The following is a 17,386-nucleotide window of genomic DNA, read 5'->3' as shown; positions in this document are numbered from 1 at the left end:
GACCCTAAAAAGCCTATCTCAGGCATCATAGTCAAGGGACAGGTTAAGAGTGAGGTTTCTTCAAACTTCATGAAGGCTCGCACAGTTCATTTTCATCATACAGGTAGATATCCATAAACCCTGGAAGCCTATTTTTCTATTAAAAAAAAAAAGAAATCAGAAGGTAGATATCCATAAACCCTGGAAGACTATTGTTTTTCATCAAAATCGGTCAAAGTTCCTGGGCTGGGTGGGTGGTTGAAACCCCTCAATGGCCGTGGGTCTGGAATCGTCGGGATCCAGTGGCCGGTCCCGGCATAATTTTATTTATTTATTGTTTTTTTTTTAAATCTCGAAAATTCTATTTTTTTCTTTTACCAAACTGAAAAGAAATGTCTGGCACACCTGGCAATGCGATTTTTGGCTTCCAAAACCCGTCCTGTGCTTCGCAAATGAAGCGTGAAAAAATTCGGCAAATGACTGCCTACACTCCAGTGAAAAATACTGAGGAGTGAAAAAACACTGCATTAAAATATGTCCGTATTTTCACCCCACCAAAAAAAAAAAAAAAAAAAAAAAAAAAAAAAAAAATCTGGTGGTGTTGAAATGGTTTGAAATGACTAGATATGTGTATTACGAACAAAATCAGTACATAATATGGGTTTCATTAAAAAATACTTAAATATATTATGCATGTCTTTCACATTTTTTTTATGTTTACTGTATTTATGCAAATTTAGAGTTATTTCTGTTGTCTGAGTGGTTAGTTTGTGTCCAAAGTGAGGTAAGAGATGGTATTTTTAGACTCTAACCAGATAAAGGTCCTCATTTGTGTGCACAGGCTGAACCGCAGCAGCTAAAATTCGATACCACCTGCGATTAGGACCTCGCACAAGGGGATTAGCATGAGGGGATGGGAAGGTTTTACATTCATACATTCACCACGAGAACACCTCATATGTTGCTGAAATGTTTGTTCATCCAAATTTCAATCCAGTCCATCTGACAAGAGCTCTGCCTATGGCAGTTTCATTGCTTGCCGGAATCGAAGGATTCGGCAAGGGTGTTGGTCAGTTCCGTATGTTTGTCTGTCTGTCTGATCTCTACAGGTCACAATTTTCTGCCAACTTCTGAAAAAGTCAGAAGATACATATCCATAAACCCTGGAAGCCTTTTTTTTTTTTTTTTTTTTTTTTTAAATCAAAATCGGTCATCTGTTTCTTTGTTTGTCTGCACTTTACAGGTCACAATTTTGCGCCAATCGATCTAAAAAAAAAAAAAAAAAAAAATCAGAAGGTCGATATCCATAAACCCCGCAGGCCTTTTGTTTTGAATCAAAATCGGTCAAAGGCCTTGGGCTGGGTGGGGGGATGAAACCCTACCTCTAACATGGGGCAAATTTTCATAGATTCATATCTCAGTCAGTCCTCTTCGGAGCTTTATGAAATTTTATAGACACATAGAGGGTGGCAATGTCTAACGTCATACACAGTCAGATCCATCCGGCAAGCACTCTACCTATGGAAGTTCCACTTGTTTGTTTGTTTGTCTGCACTCTGCAGATCACAGTTTTGTACCAGTCGTTCTTAAAAAAAAAAAAAAAAAAAAAAGTCAGAGGGTAGATATCCATTATCCCTGGAAGCCTATTGTTTTTCATCGAGATCAGTCAAAGGCCTTGGGCTGGGTGCGGGGTTGAATTCCTATCTTTAACTTGGGGCAAATTTTCAAAAATTCCTGTCTGCGTCAATTCTCGTCGGATCTTTATGAAATTTTATAGACACATAGAGGGTGGCAATGCCTAACGTCAGACACAATCGAATCCATCCGGCAAGCAACATATGGCAGTTTCATCTGTTTGTTTGTCCACAAGATATCTCAAAAAGTTGTTGATAGATTTTACTGAAAAATTGTGAAAGTGAGTTATGGATGAAAGATGAGTTGATTAAATTTTGTTAGTGATCTGAGGTGTCTGGTACAGACGATGGGGGGAGAAGTGCGCCCTCTGAATGCAGACTATTGTTAAAAAGTGTACTCGATGCAAAATTATGAACATCTTGGAACGCAGGCGGTGTCACGCTACGTTAAGAAAATACTGTAAGTGTCAGTGTGTTGTCAAGGAGAGAGAGAGAGAGAGAGAGAGAGAGAGAGAGAGAGAGAGAAAGAGTCACAGTCCCAGTTTGTCTCATACTTTTTAGGAAGCCAATGTCCTCCTACTATCTCTATACTCATTTCAAAGCCAAAGGTGGCTCTTGTGTATATATATACGCAACGACTTATCTTGCTCTCGTGTTCCTGAACTCGATTCTTCTGAATTCTCTACACTTTGGATTCGGCTTTCCTGTCATTCTCTGACTAAATATATCTGTGCTGTTTACTTATCCCCTAATTCTACTGACTATCAAAAATTCTTTGACTATCTTACTTCTACGATGGAACACATTCTATCCATTTCTCCTTTCTCCGAAATCTCCATTCTAGGAGATTTCAATGTTCACCACCACCACCTTTGGCTCTCCTCTCCTTTCACTGATCCACCTGGTGAACAAGCCTTCATCTTTTCTATCCTTAATGACCTAGAGCAGCTTGTACAGCACCCTACCCGTATCCCAGACCGCCTTGGAGAGATCTCCAACATACTTGACCTCTTCCTTACTTACAACTAATCCTTCTGCTCTCCGTTGGGCTCCTCCGATCACAACCTAATCACCTTGACCTGTCCTATCACTCTGGTACGGCCTGTGGACCCTCCAGGGAAACGTCGTCTGTGGCATTTTGGAGCCGCAGGTTGGGAGGCCCTCAGGCAGTACTTCTTTGATTTTCCCTGGAATGATTATTGTTTCCATGGCTGGAAACCATCGGAGTGTGCCTTGCGCATTACGGAGGTTATTCTCTCGGGCATGGAAGCATACATTCCATTCTCATATCCTTTGAAAAATGCAAGAAAGCCTTAGTTTAATCATGCTTGTTCTAATGCTGTCCGCAACAAGGAGAGGACCTACAAAAGGTACCAGAGCCAACCCACCCCTGAATCACATCACCTTTACGTTTATGCCCGGAATCGTGCTAAGTCTGTTCTTCGCTGTGCTAAAAATAATTTCCTCCGTACTAAATGCTCTCAACTCTCCAACTCGACTTCTTCCCTCTCCTTCAGGCACCTTGCCAAAAACCTTTCTAACAACTTTACCTCATCATCCTTCCCTCCTCTTTTCTACTCTGATGGTTCTGTAGCTATTTCTTCTACTGATAAAGCAGATCTCTCAGCACAGACATTCTCCTCCAATTCCACCTTAGACGATTCCGGTGCTGTTCCTCCATCACTTCCCGCCTCTGACTTCCTCATGGCTGACATTAAAATTTCTTCAGCTGATGTATTTTCTGCCATCACTGACCTCAATACTAACAAGGCATATGGTCCTGATGGAGTCCCTCCTGTTGTTCTCAAGAACTGTGCATCTGTGCTTACATCCTGCCTAGGCAAACTCTTTCACCTTTGTCTGTCAACTTGTACCTTTCCTTCTTGCTGGAAGTTTGCTCTCATTCAGCCAGTCCCAAAGAAGGGTGACCACTCCCAACCCTCCAACTATCGTCCAGTTGCTTTAACGTCCTGTATTTCAAAAGTTTTCGAGTGTATTCTCAATAGAAAAATTTTAAGGCATCTTTCCTATCACAACCTTCTTTCTGATCGTCAGTACGGGTTCCATCAGGGACGCTCCACTGGCAATCTTCTCACCTACCTTTCAGACTCCTGGTCATCCTGCTTTCGGGACTTTGGCGAAAGCTTTGCCATTGCACTTGACATCTCAAAGGCTTTCGATCGAGTCTGGCATAAATCTTTTGTTTCCAAACTGTTCTCTTACGGTTTCTATCCTTCTGTCTGTGCCTTCATCGCTAGCTTCCTTTCTGGTCGTTCTATAGCCGCTGTTGTAGACGGCCATCGTTCTTCTCCTAGATCTATCAACAGTGGTGTTCCTCAGGGTTCTGTCCTATCACCAACTCTCTTCCTTTTATTCATCAATGACCTTCTAAGCTGTCCATCTAACCCTATCCACTCATACGCTGATGACTCCACCCTTCACCTTTCCATTTGGTTCCTGCAACGCCCATCTCAGCAGTTACTTCAACAAACAAGGGATGAAGCTATGGCACACCTAATGTCTGAATTGGCTCGTATCTCTGACTGGGGTAAAAATAATCTTGTTGTTTTTAATGCATCTAAGACTCAGTTCTTACACCTATCAACTCGTCAAAATCTTCCGCATGTATACCCACTAATGTTTAAATAATATTCAGCTTAATCCTGCATCATCCTTGAACATGCTTGGGGTTTCATTTACTCGGGACTTATCTTGGATAGATCATATTACATCTCTTGTAAAATCTGCTTCCAAGAGATTGGGTGTGCTAAGCCGACTCCATTCTTTCTTTACCCGTGCACAATTGTTGACTCTATACAGGGGTTTTATCCGCCCCTGTGTGGAGTACAACTCTCATGTGTGGGGAGGCTCCCCACATACAGCTGTTCTCAATAGGGTGGAGTCAAAGGCTTTTCGTCTCATTAACTCTCCTCCTCTTACTGACTCCCTTCACCCTCTATCTCTTTGTCGCACTGTTGCATCTTTGTCTCTTTTCTATCGCTACTTTAATGGTCACTGCTTCTCTGAACTGTCTGCATGCATTCCTCCACCTCTACGTCGGGCGCGTAGCACCCGTCTAGCAGCAAACTGTCATCCCTTTTCTGTCCAACTCTCTAATGCAAGAGTTAAACGTTACTCCCAGTCCTTCATTTATGCAACAGGTCAACTCTGGAACTGTCTCCCTCTGTCTGTATTTCCTGCTGCCTATGATCTCCAGTCTTTCAAATGCAATGTGTTCAGGCATCTCGAAATGAATGGATCTTGAATTTGGCTCTCTCTTGTATTTTGTTTTTCTCTTGGAGGGAACTGTTATTGCGGGCTCGTGGCCTTTGGTTCTTTCTTCCTCCCATAAAAAAAAAATCGATATTTCTAATCACGCCATATTTCCTTGCCGTTAGTAGCTATATATTCTCTGGTGAAATATGCATGTAATGAGTATTAGAATATACACCCGCAAAATAGTTATGTTCTTACCTTACCTAATTGTTCTTACCTAATTGTATCTTTACAGGAATGAGTCAAGCTCGTATTGTCCCGTGTCTTAAACCATATTTATCGTACATATCCTTAAATTTGTGAATTGTTTTGGCACACACTATTTCATTCGGTAGTGCATTCCATTGATCAATTGCTCTGTTTGGGAAACTGAATTTCCTTACGTCTTTATCACCTCTCTTCTTATGCAGTTTTTTGCAGTGTCCTCTTGCTGATGCTTCTCTATATGTTAAGTAATCATTTATGTCTATTTTCTCCTTCCCTGATATGCACTTATATAGCATTATTATGTCACCTCTTTTCCTTCTCTCCTGTAGTGTTGGTAGATTCAGTTTATTTAGTCTTTCTTCGTAGCTTAGGTCCCTTAAGCTTGGTATCCATCTTGTAGCGGCCCTTTGAACTTTTTCTAGCTTGTCTATGTGTTTTTTGAGATGAAGACTCCAGACTACTGATGCATATTCCAGGTTTGGTCTAATGAATGATGTTATTATCCTTCTTAGCATGTCTTCATTTATGTATGTGAATGCTATTCTCATATTTGCAAGCAGTGTATACATGTTCCGTACCTTCTCGCTGATGTGGTCAGCCGGAGATAGTTTGTTATTAATAATCACACCTAGGTCTTTCTCTCTTTCTGATGTGTGTAGGGTTTTATTTCCTAACTTATAATCCCAATCAGGTCTTTTTCCACTTTTACCAAACTTGATTACATGACACTTGTCCACATTGAATTCCATTTGCCATGTATTACTCCATTCATGAAGTTTATTTAATTCTTCTTGTAGCTCTTTACAAGGGTCTGTGTTAGTAATTCTCCTTTGTATTTTTGCATCATCTGCAAACATATTCAGATAGCTCTCATTTCCAGTGTTACTGTTTATATCATTTATATACACTAAAAACATGATTGGTGCCCCCACTGAACCATGTGGTACTCCACTAGTCACTTCTTTCCATGATGAGTAGTTTCCTCTTAGTACTGTTCTCATTTCTCTTTTTATGAGAAAATCTTGCATCCAACAAAACAGTTTGCCTCGAATTCCTCCTTGATGGTACAGTTTCCATAGAAGTCTTTGGTGTGGTACTGTGTCAAAAGCTCTCTTGAAATCTAAATAGATACTGTCCACCCATCCTTCTCTTTCCTGTATTGTGTTTGTTACTATGTCGTAGTAGCTCAACAGATTAGTAACACATGATTTTCCTTTTCTGAAACCAAACTGTCTTTCTGTTATCATACTGTGTTCTTCTAGATGATTTACCCAAGCTTTTCTTATAAGCTTTTCTAATACCTTGCTTACAACACTGGTCAGTGATACTGGTCGGTAGTTGAGTGGATTTTGTCTATTTCCTTTCTTGAATAAGGGGACAATATTTGCTTTCTTCCAAATATCAGGTAGTTTACCTTGACTCAAGGTTTTCTTGAAAATTATAGATAATGGTTTACTTAACTCCTTTGCACATTCATGTAGCACCCAACATGAAATTTCATCAGGACCATCCTTTGTCTAATTTACTCAGCTCCTCCTGTATTACTTTTTCTGATGTTTGTATATCTGGTAGTATGTGTGGGCATGCATGTTCCACATAGTCCCTCTCAAGATTTTTTTCCTCTGTAAAAACTGATTGGAATTTTTTGTTTAATGCTTCACAAATATCCTTCTCTTGTGTATAGGTGATTCCCTCGTCCGTAATGGATTGTATTTTATCTTCTACATTGGTTTTGCTTCTGATGGAGCTGTAAAATAGCTTCGGGTGATCACTGCTTTTATTTATGATATCCTCCTCAAACTATTTTTGGGCTTCCCTCCTTATTCTTGTATAATCGTTTCTTGCCTGTTTATAGTTGTTATACGCCCTTTCACTATTGTGTCTTCTGTATTCCACAACAAATCTCTTTTTTCTTTTGATTTTTTACATTCTGTATTGAACCATTTCTTTATTTTCTTTTCTGCTTCTTTGTGCTGTGGGATGTACTTCTGGACTCCTATTTCATAAAGTTCACAGAATTTTTTATATACAGCATTTAAATCTTGTCCTCTAAGCTCCTTTCCCCAATCAGTTTCTACGACGTACTTCTTTAGGTCATGATAGTTTCCCTTTTTATAGTTTAGACTCTTTTTGTAACTTTCATTGCTGTTAACTATGTCATATGCAATCCTGAAGTTGCAATTTAATACTGCATGGTCGCTTTTGCCGAATGGAGGGTGATATATTAAATTGTCAATATCGTTTTCTTGCCTTGTAAATATAAGATCTAGCATTGAGGGCACATCGAGTTCTCTTTTTCTGGTGCTTTCCCTTACATGTTGCGTTAGGAAATACTCCTGCACGAGATCCAGGAGCTTTTGGTCCCAACAGCTTTCTTGGATTATTATATCTAGAGTATTCCAATTTATATTTGTATTAAAATCTCCAGTTAGTATAATTCTTTCCGATTTTTCTTCCATTTTATGTAGTAATGATCTTAAACTCTGAATTGTACTCTCCGGCAGGTCCTCATATTCGTCTCTTTCCCGTGTGTTTGATCTGGGTGGCATGTACAAATTGGCTACAATTACTTTCCCTTCAGATGTATTGATCTCTTCTGCAATCAGTTTTACTTGTGAGGGTATGTCTAGTTCTATTTCTTTGACTTTTAGATGTTTCTTAGTTAATATTATAATTCCTCTTCCTTTTTTTTAAGTTCCTATCTCTTCTCCATATATTATATTCCTCTAAGTTTAGGATGTCATTTGATATCCTTGGTGTTAATTTTGTTTCAGTTAGGCATATTATATGTGGTTCATTTTCTCGGATATAATCATTCATCTCTAATATATTAGATACCATTCCATCCACATTTGAGTACATCAATTTAATCTTGTTTATATACTTGTCATGACTTGGTTCTACTACCTTTCTCCTTTTTATTCCCTCCTGTTTGTGTACCGCTTTCGTACCTGCAATCCAATTACCTTGTAAAAAAATGTATTCTTCTCCTCCTCTGTGTGTGTGTGTGTGTGTGTGTGTGTGTGTGTGTGTGTGTGTGTTAGAATCATATCTATGTAAATAGATGAATAAATCACACACAACCAATATACTGTTACAGATATTAGCTTTCGGATATTTGAGAGAACCACCTTGTACCATTCAGCAATAACTGGACAAGAGCTGCATTTCAGCTTCCGCATTTGCAAAGTCGTGGCCATAAATAATCACCTATACTCCTGTACCCCATGCCTCAGACTGGCTCCTTTATGCGCGGCAAGTCACACTGGAGTAAGAGGGGCTGAGAGGGAGAGGCCAGAGAGAGAAGGGCAGGTGGGTGGGGGGACGAATGATGGTGCTTGGGTGGAGTGAGGGAGGGGAGGGAGGGTAGGTAGGGGAGGGAGAATGAAATGCGAAGTTGTGGCCACATAATTGTCTATTTTCTTTCATTCAGGGCATCATATAAAGGAGTTACTATTCGGTAGATAAAGCTGCATTACACCTTGTATAGCGACGTCATATAACAGGCTTTAGATAGGTGGTGATATCAAGGACTGGTTCGTGAGAGAAGTATACTGACGTGACATCAACATTTGTGCGGAGCCAGATATTTGTGTTTATCCGTGTATTTTGACTTCAGACGCAGAATGGAATCTGGATGGCTTTGACTTCCGTAATGTTTGTGTAAGAAACGTCCTCTACCCTTACATGTAATTAATTTTTGGAACTAAATATTATATGAAACCTTTGACATGGCTGTGTCCACAGTAAATATGATCACCCTCGCGGTATACACTCCCTCTATACAGTCACCCTTTTGTAAATTCAATAATTTTTTAATGACATCTCTATATGAAAAGGCTATTTAAAATAGATGTGCATAAAAGGTAAATAAATTTGATGTCTGTGCTCATGGGTGGATATAGTAACTGTATCTCTCATTACCTGTTAGAGGGAAAATGAAACAAACTCCTTCCCAAACTCCCAAAGTATATCTGTGTCAATGTTTACCGACACTGGTCAAGCCAAAGTAACCAGGAAAGCGTTAGTAAGTAGTCCAGTGGCCTCATGCCTTAAAAACCTCATGCAGGCTTCGCGGCACCGGGAAAACAATGTCGTTGATGGTTTGCTTGTTTCGTCTGAACAGCTCCCACTCGTCTTTGGTGTGCTGGAGAAGGCGGGCCCGTGTCCTCTCGTTTTCTGGCTTCCACGCATAAGGTGACCAGATTTATTGGAGCTAAAAGCACGACATTGTCACGTGTGTGTGTGTGTATACATATAAAAATAGAGAGAGAGAGAGAGAGAGAGAGAGAGAGAGAGAGAGAGAGAGAGAGAGAGAGAGAGAGATACACTGACTTAAATGCGAGTGACAGCGACGGCTGCCACGCAACACCTCACCCTGAGGCTGCTAATTAAACACCAATGTCTCAAACGAACTCCATTGACCAATATACAGTACGGTACGGTGAATGGGCCGGCCAAAGTTACCGGTTAGTATTACAGATTTTATTTTAACAATTCGGTATTTCATTTGGTTTGGATTAGGCATAATTTTACTAATTCATCATAATTTCATAAAAGGTTATATTATATCTAATGTAACAGTAATTTTCTAAAAGCGCGATATTTTAGATAATTTGCACAAAAAAGCAGGACGTTTTACTCACAATTAAAAAGCGGGACAGATGCAAAAAAAAAAAAAAAAGCAAGACTGTCCCGTCTTAAGGCGGGCCTATGGTCGCCTTATCCACGTGTTGACAATCTGGGCCCAACTCAGTCTCGATGGCTCTGCACTAATATTTGATCTGTCACGTCAGTATACTTCTCTCACGAACCAGTCCTTGATATCACCACCTATCTAAAGCCTGTTATCTGACGTCGCTATACAAGGTGTAATGCAGCTTTATCTACCGAATAGTAACTCCTTTATATGATGCCCTGAATGAAAGAAAATAGACAATTATGTGGCCACAACTTCGCATTTCATTCTCCCTCCCCTACCTACCCTCCCTCCCCTCCCTCACTCCACCCAAGCACCATCATTCGTCCCCCCACCCACCTGTCCTTCTCTCTCTGGCCTCTCCCTCTCAGCCCCTCTTACTCCAGTGTGACTTGCCGCGCATAAAGGAGCCAGTCTGAGGCATGGGGTACAGGAGTATAGGTGATTATTTATGGCCACGACTGTACATGGAAGGAAAGCGTGAGTTCTACTTTCATTTAAGCAGTAAGGGTTTAGAGCTGAACATCTGAATCCCGAGCAAATTGAAACTGCAATTAGCAATGTACAAGCAAAGACAAAAGTCCTGTCCTGAAATTTGATGAACACGTGCTGAATGGCTCAAGTTTTGGTGCGTTCCCTTTGTGTCATATGGACGGTTGGTATCACTGACATTAGTTGCCATTTGCTCCAGGAGATGACCCTGTGAATGCGAGCATATTTTTTATAACTAAGCGAAATAAATATAAGTAGTTGCATTTTTTTCAGAATGCTAATTTTATCTGACATATATGAACAACTTCTCACCTGTTCCCTTTTTTAATATCATATTAGTAATACTGCAGTTCAGTTAGCTAAAGATGTGACCGGATTTTGGCTCTCCTTATTTATTAACTTTTGCTTAGCTTAAGTTGATAATTATAAGCTGTATCTGTCATTATCTGTCATCAAACTACGTTGTTACATATGAGGATAGAGTTACTGTATAATGATAATCGAATGTTTTGTTATGGGTGGTGAAATGAGTCCCGCTGGCTAGAGATCGAACACATAACCGAGAAGACCGAAGTCTACGCACAACTATTCGTGTGCTTCATTCTAGGTTCAGTTCGTCTCTCTCGGAATAAGCACTGCTGCTTGCAGATACTACCTTCCATCGTTGTGATTATTTCCTGATCCTGTGGAGGTGTGGTAACACTAGGGCGACCTGAACGATGATCGCTGACCGTTGTGCCTTTCTCGCACAATCACCTAATCCACCTTTCTGCAGTTCCGCATGAACCAGTTGTTTGCACTACCTGTTCGAGACTTTTTCCCCTAAATAAAGGTATATCATATTATCTTTCATCCTCCCAGTAGTTGGACGCAAGTTGTTTGCCCTCTTCATTCCAAGGTATATAATATACTACGGTCCGTCTATTTTATGAAGGGCGTTTGGGCGTTGTCCCTCTTGGGGAGTCCCCGTCCCTCAGCGTTGCCATACTTTGTACTGGGCAACTTAATCGGATTAGAAACAAGGCGCTAATGACAACTTTCCCTCCCAGCACACCATTCTTTCTCCTCTCTCTCTCTGCATATAGAAATTGCATTTTTTATAGATTTATTTCTGTAAAAAGTCTATACACTTTTATGAATTTTTAGAATTTGAGGAACAGCCTCCAGACTGACTGTCTGTCTCTCTTGTTGTGCTCTTATTCATTTCCTTTCTCCATGACCTTTCCCTCTACTCTCTGTTTCTGTCTGTCTGTCTGTCTGTCTCTCTCTCTCTCCCTAACATTATTTTTTATTATGACTATGATTTTCTCCTTAAAGTGTGAGGTTTATTTGTGGTTTATAATTTCGATTTATTTTCCACACCACCTTTGAGGTTGAGGAAAAGCATCCTGACTGTCTTGTTGCACTCCTATTCAATTTCCACCACATTCCCTCCCTCCCTTCCTCCGTCTTGCCTTTTCTCCCTTATCTCCGGCCTCTCCAACCTTCCTCCCTCGCTGTCTGCCTATCCCCCTTATCTCCATTCCCTTTCCCTGCTTTCTCTCTCTCTCTCTGTTACTGCCTGTCTGTCAATATTATGTTTTTCTTATGAATGTGATACTTTCCATAAGGTATGATGTTTTATTTGTTCCCTATAATTTCGACTTTTTTTCCAAACCATCTTCGAGGTAAAAGTCAAGGCGCGTTTTTCTTATAGAGGTTTTCCCCAGGAGGCTTAACCAACAGCTTTTGGGGGAACAATTGTAGGTCCTCTCTTTGCCTTCTCTTCTAAAAAATACTTATTTACGTTGTAAATAAGTTCTTTTTCTCTACTGTGGAGCACACGAGAGTGAGTAGCAGGAGTAAGAGCATCCATCTCAGGTGGCGGCCAGAGTGGAAATGACCTGGATTAACACGGTCACTCTACCCTTACAAGCGTGGCAACGTTGGAAAGCAACCATGCCAAGTGTTGTGGTATTTGTAAAAAATAATTGTTATTAAAAGAAAAAAAGAGGCATGTATAACACTATATAGCCTTATTAAAGAATTAAATATATATATACTGTAAATAAACTTCATTTTGAAGTAGTAAATAGCTGACATGAGACAGCGAGGTGTACACGTTTGGCAGAGGCGGCCTAGGAAATTCCCAAGAGGGACAATGCCCAAACGCTCTTCATAAAATAGACGGACCATAGGTCTGCCTGACGTTTTGTGGTAAGGTGTAAGATGTAACGGCCAGGCAATTATCGCCTGCCCAATTATGATTCACACTTCGTCTATCGCAAACGGATGTTAAGGCTTCGGAATTTCCTGGATTCTTTTATATTGTCATCCCATCAGTAGCAGATATGTAGCTTGAGGAAAGTCAGGCTAGCCAACCACGAGTGGTAGGGCTTTCATAATATTTCACATGCTACACTCAATCATCAGACAGAACCGGGACACGACTCTTCCCTGTGACTGTACTGTGTACCATGCCCTCTGCCCCTGCTGCTGTGGTCAGGCTCCTTATTAACTTTCAAATCATATCACCATAATGGCACTGGAAACTTCCAAGTCCGACTTTTTATAACCTTATATACATCTTCTACACACACACACACACACACACACACACACACACATATTTATATATATATATACACACACACACACACACACACATATATATATATATATATATATATATATATATATATATATATATATATATATATATATATATATAATTTGGATTTACGTCAGGTATCGCCGAAGGGCTAAGGCGTTGCCCTGGCTAGAGAACTTCTGGACTGGAGCGTGTAGCATTTTTTGACCGGATGCCCTTCCTGATGTCTACCAATGACCCTTGGGTGGATTCGATCCTCCGACCCTTCGGGATATACATATATATATATATATATATATATATATATATATATATATATATATATATATATATATATATACTGAAATATAACATTCCAAAGTTCAAAATGAAAACTTAGACAATGGTCAAAGTCGTGTACAATATCAAAACTGAGCTGGTTCCCAACCTTTCGGTGGGGCGGCGACTGGAAGAGAAATTCCCACTCACACAGCATCTACCATTGAGTACTTTAGTACAGGGTGTAATAAACAACTGATTGACATTACCACAGGTTTATTACTTGATTCAGCTCTTGATCTAATTAATTCATATAACATGATTAGCATCCCAGTGAGTTACCAGTGTCGCTTTTGAAACGATGATTGTAATGTTTGTATTCGTAGACTTACTATCCTGGGACTAGCTAGTTAGGGCCACTTCTTGACAGCATTTGAGTCGTTTGTAATGTGACCTTCACTGTAAGTTTTTTTTTTTTTTTTTCCTGTATAAAATTTTGACCTGTAGTGGGTTGATGGGACAGCTGATTGAGATGGTGGTCGGTGTGGTGGAGTGGAGGAGTGCTAGGATATACAGGTTTTAAGAACATACACTGCCAATCTTAGAGTGATGTCTCTGTATGACAACTGTTTGTTTCTTTGTTTTTATCGTGCTCGCGAACGTTCATCGAATTATACAGCATGACTAAAAACACTGTCGTATTCAAAATGAAAAGTCACATCAGTACACTGATTCATAGTTTAGAGATTTATTTCATACGTTATCCAGCAATAAGAAACCAGTCATTTCTCCTGTTGTCAAAATTAATAATAATAACTCACACTTCATAGTAATTGCGATACAGATAATATGAAGCACTATATTTAACAAGGTATAATTACAAAGGAATACCATGATATATAGATCAAAGTTCATCCTGTCCGTGGCTTTTGAAAGTCCGTAACACCTCTCCTTTGTTGATTTCTTCGCACATTAATGATATTGATGCAGACTATACTGATAATAAAGCGATATGCATATATACGGTATAAAAACATAGATATAAATACCGGTATATATATATCTATATATATATATATATATATATATATATATATATATATATATATATATATATATACATATATATATATATATATATATATATATATATATATATATATATATATATATATATATCTATATATATATAAAGGAATCTTAAGGCATAATATGGAGAGTAAATCGCTAAGGAAGAGGCGCTGCGAAGTCTCACAAGCCATCTATAATGACTCACAAAGAAGAGCTACGGATGCTCATACAGCTACTAATGAAGGCTGAATATTGAAGCAACTTGCTCTGTCCTCATCTCAAGGAAACCAAGTAAAGCCAAATGGAAACGATACTGAGGATCACTAGGCATATAATAACATCCATTAAATCATACCATTACCTAGGTATTGAATATACAGCATAAATTGGGGAAGAAGACAACTATATTTATCTGAGATAAATGACGCTGTAAAGTCAGTTACTAGTCAGACTCTAAACAGTAGGCGACATAAATATTATAGACACCGGGATTGGAGGCCAAGCTGAGAGCGAGAGGGGGAGAAAACTAGCATCACTCCTGTTAACGAATACCTAGGAGTGTTATTTACAGAATCTAAAATGAGATAGTCAGGGAACTGGAAAGTTATTTGGATTTAAGAAATATTCGTCTAGCACCTGTTGGAGATCTGTGCCTATGCAAGACACATGCACAACCACGTATAAACACATACTGGCTGGGTGTTGCCACGCTAGGGTCCCAAAGACAGTCTCGTATGATCCTTGACTTTTGCGCTGATGTCAGGTTTTCAGCAACTGTTAAATTGTGTAATCCTTTCACCACGAACAATTAAGGTGTAAATTAATCTTGTAGTATAAACATCCCCCACTCTCTCATGGCAAAATATTCCGATATTTGGATGCGCACTCTGGATTGAGGTTGGAGTTTATTGTTGCTTGGGTGGCAGAAAATTCCCATCTCACTGGCACTGACTTTCTCTTTCAGTTTAACCTTCAGGATAACCGCTGCATGCCGACCACTAAGACGAGAGCAATTCATAAGTTCAAGAAGATTCACCAATAATTTGATTTGTCAAAAGTGGTTCATATTTGCGCCCTGTACAGCTGCAAATCAGGAATAAGTATTCTCCCATTCAACGGAAATGGGGAAAAAGAAGTATGTAGTAATCAAAGGAGCATTTGTCTTTTTAGCGTAATAGGAAATGAATATGATAGGATACTTACTGACAGTTTGGGAAATAACAGAGGAATTACTTGGAGAAGAACAGGGAGGTTTCAGGAAGGGAAGAGGTTGTGTAGATCAGATATTCATCCTAACGTGCTTAGTGGAAAAGTTTCTGTAGAAGGGAAAGAAGTTGTATGTTGCCTTCATGGATTTGGAGAAAGCATAAGAGTGGATAGATAAGGCATGTGGAAAATATTAAGAATATACATGGAATGAATGGGAAGCTGTTGAATGCCCTGAAGCGTACGTATGAGAGCACTAGGGCTGCAGTGCGTGTGGATGGTGAACTGAGTGAATTTTTCTATCTGAATGTTGAACTAAAACAGGGATGTGTCATATCCCCATGGTTGTTCAGTTTGTATATGGATGGGGTAAAAATGAGATACAAGGCAGGGCAGGGGATGTTTTAGAAAGCATCGTTTGAAAACTTCCTGTCCCGTTGTTGGCAGAAGATACTGTATTGTTAAGCGAGGACGAAGGGTAAATGCAAATCTTGGTGATCGAGTTTGTGAAAGTTTGTAAGAAATGGAATAAAAAGGTGAATGTAAGGAAGAGTAAAGTTGTAGTCTTCGAGAGAAATGAAGCCACTGAATGTACAGTGAGATTGGCTGATAAGGAAATGAAAAATGTGAGTGTATTTAAGTAACTAAGTAGTGTGATGGGTAAGGATGGAAGTTTGGAGGATGAAGGGCTCCAAGGGTACAACAGGGACAAAAAGGTTTCTAGTTCACCCAAAATCAGTGATAAGAAATAGGGAAGTGGGCAGAGAAGCAAGGAAGTCACTGCATGACTATTGTGATCCCCTCTCTAGCGTACGGAAGCGAAGCTTGGACCCTGTTGGAAAGACACAGGTCAAGAGTGAGAGCAATAGAAATCGGTTATCTGAGAGGAGCATGTAGAGTTACCTGTAGAGACAGACTGACAAATGATGAAGTGAAGGAGCGTTGTGGTGCGGATGTTGACGTGTTAGAAAGCGCTAGGAGAAATACACTGAATGGTTTGGCCATGTGGAGAAGATGGAGAGTGAGAGACTAACTAGGAGAGAGTATGTGAGTGAGGTAGAAAGAGTGAAAGGGAAGGAAAGACCAAGAATGAGTTGGGGGGGATGAGTTGAGAGAGGGGGATTGTAAGTTAAGGGGAGGTCAGCGAAATGGCATTGGACAGAGCGACGTGGATGCAATTTGTTTGTGCCCACCCTTTACGAGACTAAGACATCTGGCTATATATAGACAAACAATGCAGAAAAGTGTTGAATGTTGTCAAGGTCACTAGAGATGCTGTGCGTGTTGAGAGTGGACTAGGGATTGTCTTTTTTTTTTTTTTTTTCTCTCCTACTAAATTAGGTATGTGTTATGTTGTTTGTGTTTTAAAAAAAATACAAGGTAAGGCATTGGATGTTGGAGTGTCCTTAGTGCGAGATGGTAAAGTCTGGAAACTTCCTGTAATGTTGCTGCTAATGATTATGTATTGTTCATTGAAGATGAATGAGAGGTGCAAGGCTTGGCGAATGAGTCTGGATGTGTGTAAGAAATGAAAACTAAAAAGGAATGTAATAAAGAGTAAGGGTTTGATCTTCAGAAGAGATGAAGTCACAGAATGCACAGTAATGTTGGACCGTCAGGAAATGGAAAATATAAGTGCCTTTAAGTATTTATGTAGTGTGATGAGTAAATATGAATGTTTAGATGAAGTGCTTGAATGGACACAGCAGGGAAGAAAGCTTGCCGCATCACTGAAAGCAGTGACAGAGAATAGGGAGGTGAGCATTGAAATAATAAAAAAAAAAAAAGTATTGTTGAATGACTACTGTAATTTTTACTCTAACCTGAGAGTAGTGGAAGTGAGTTACCTGAGAGTGGCATGTGGAATTAACGTGTAAAGACAGATAAATAAAGATGAGAAGGAAAGCTGTGGTGTTGATGTGCATGTGACTGAAAGAGTTAGTAAGAAATACTATGAGATGGCTTGGCTATGAA

The sequence above is a fragment of the Coenobita brevimanus genome, chromosome 97 (assembly GCF_032717465.1).
Source record: "Coenobita brevimanus isolate Jiangsu-jjx chromosome 97, ASM3271746v2, whole genome shotgun sequence".
In the NCBI taxonomy this organism is placed as follows: domain Eukaryota; kingdom Metazoa; phylum Arthropoda; class Malacostraca; order Decapoda; family Coenobitidae; genus Coenobita; species Coenobita brevimanus.
The sequence above is the reverse complement of the archived record's forward strand: the minus strand, read 5'-3'. Positions refer to the sequence as shown.